At 40.0% G+C, this 2,500-nt stretch overlaps 1 protein-coding gene across 1 annotated transcript in view; it reads right to left on the bottom strand.

The window, feature by feature from the left end:
• The window catches only part of grk4 (G protein-coupled receptor kinase 4), a gene marked incomplete at its 3' end in the record, with an annotated part of 59,270 nt that overhangs the window by 27,856 nt on the left and 28,914 nt on the right, over positions 1 to 2,500 (bottom strand). The window lies entirely within an intron of this gene.

Consider the following 2,500-nt stretch of genomic DNA (forward strand, 5'->3'; position numbering starts at 1 on the left):
TGTTTTTGTTTGAAAACAAGCATCGGCAGATGGGGAATGTGACCGCGGAGCCGCCGCCGCGACGCTACGACAACGCGTCAGAACGGGACCAAACCATAGGAGTTCTCAGCGGGGCCGAGCGTGGTTTAGCGCGAGAGAGCGGCGCTGAACCGGATTTTCCCAGCGAGCGTGTTGTAGCAGTTGACAGTTGATGCTTTCTGATTTTTTCAGCTTCTTAAATATGAATATCTTCTGCATATTTTTATACTTTGCATTGTTTCAATTTTGGAATCGAATCGAGAATCTATTTTGAATGGAATCGGTTGATTCGAGAATCTATTTTGAATGGAATCAGAAATCTATTTTGAATGGAATCGGAATCGATTTTGAATGGAATCGGAATCGATTTTGAATCGAATCGGAATCGATTTTGAATCGAATCGGAATCGATTTTGAATCGAATCGGTTGATTCGAGAATCAATTTCGAATTGGAATCGAATCGAGAATCGAATCGAGAATCGAGAATCGAGAATCGAATCGAGAATCGAATCGAATCGAGAATTGATTTTTAATCTAATCGAGAATCGATTTTTAATCGAATCGTGACCTTAAGAATCGGAATCGATTTTTAATCTTATCGGTTTTTAATCTAATCGGTTTTGAATCTAATCGATTTTGAGTCTAATCGATTTTGAATTTAATCGAGAATCGATTTTGAACGGAATCGGGAATCGATTTTGAACGGAATCGGGAATCGATTTTGAACGGAATCGGGAATCGATTTTGAATCAAATCGTGACCTTAAGAATCGGAATCGATTTTGAATGGAATCGATTTTGAATGGAATCGATTTTGAATGGAATCGATTTTGAGTCGAATCGATTTTGAATTTAATCGAGAATCCAATTTGAACGGAATCGGGAATCGATTTTGAATCGAATTTGAATCAAATTGTGACCTTAAGAATCGGAATCGATTTTGAATCGAATCGGAATCGATTTTGAATCGAATCATGACCCTAAGGATCGGAATGGATTTTGAGTCGAATCAAGAATGGATTTTTAATCGAATCGAGAATGGATTTTGCAAACAAGCAACGAACAATTATTTTCACCATTAATGGAGTCATCGTTAGGTCCGCAATAAAATGTCGTTAAACGTTAGCGTTAGAAAACGTTAAAAAAATGTTGCTCAAACCCTGAAAACCCATTGTGTGTAACTTGTTAACTGTCAAGTTTCATCATCTCTCGCAGTACGACCATGTACACGCCTGTCTACTTACCTAGAAAATGACGAATGTAGTTTCTTATTAAATAAACACGATCCCCCCCCCCCTCCCTCTGTTTTCCTTTCCCGCATACCTCCAGGGGCCGAGACACAAGCCCAGGCCTGTGTTTGCCTGCTCACCCAGGGGAACAGCCTCTGACGTGGGCTTGACCTCATGGAGGAGTGCATGGAGGGAAAAAGGGGGGGGAGGGGTCCAACGTTGCTGCTGATTCACATAGGAATCGCGATTCAAATCATCCACGATTCTGAATCGATTCATAAACTTCAAAAAAACTTGAGTTTTGGAAAAAAATAAATATATAATAATATATTATAATATACAACACCAGTTTGTGTTATGTGTGTACAGTTTATTTTTGTAACTTCTGGGAGAAAAAGGCAGCTAGCTTAAGCTTTTATTTATGCTAGAGTTATTTTTTTGTACAGTAAGTAAGTTTTTATTTGGTTTGAATGAATAAATGTTAACTTTTGTCTTAAGTTTGATCACATTATCTTATACAAACTGTGTTGTTTTGATGCCATAATTTGCCTTAACACACTATGCATTGTGTAAATTTTTGAATCGAGAATCGTATGAATTGAATCGGTTGAATCGAGAATCGATCCTGAATCGACCCTCCTCGGATGGAATGGGTCGAATCGAAAATCTAGAATCGATTTCGAATTGAATCGTGCCCCTAAGTATCGGAATCGTGAGCCACCCAAAGATTCAATGAATTGAATCGGTAGAATCGAGAATCTATCCTGAATCGACCCTCCTCGGATGGAATGGGTCGAATCGAGAATCGATTCTGAATCGAATCGGTTGAGTCGAGAATCGATTTCAAATCGAAGGGGTTGAATCGAGAATCGAAGCGGTTGAATCCAATCGGTTGAATCGAGAATCAATTTTGAATTGAATCGTGCCCCTAAGAATCGGAATCGTGAGCCACCCAAAGATTCAATGAATTGAATCGGTTGAATCGAGAATCGATCCTGTATCATTTCTCCTCGGATGGAATGGGTCGAATCGAAAATCGAGAATCGATTTTCGATTCGAATCGTGACCTTAAGAATCGGAATCGCGAGCCACTCAAAGATTCACATCCCTGATCGGTAAACCCACAGTGCTAACTCCACCCACAAGATCAGCGCCGCTGCACAATAAGAGCAGCCCCAAAAAAAACGACTTCCTCTTCTTCAGTATCAGTCCCACGAGAGGAAACACGAGGTCACACACACACACACACACAC

Source organism: Microchirus variegatus, assembly GCF_963457635.1.
Source record: "Microchirus variegatus genome assembly, chromosome: 19".
NCBI lineage: Eukaryota > Metazoa > Chordata > Actinopteri > Pleuronectiformes > Soleidae > Microchirus > Microchirus variegatus.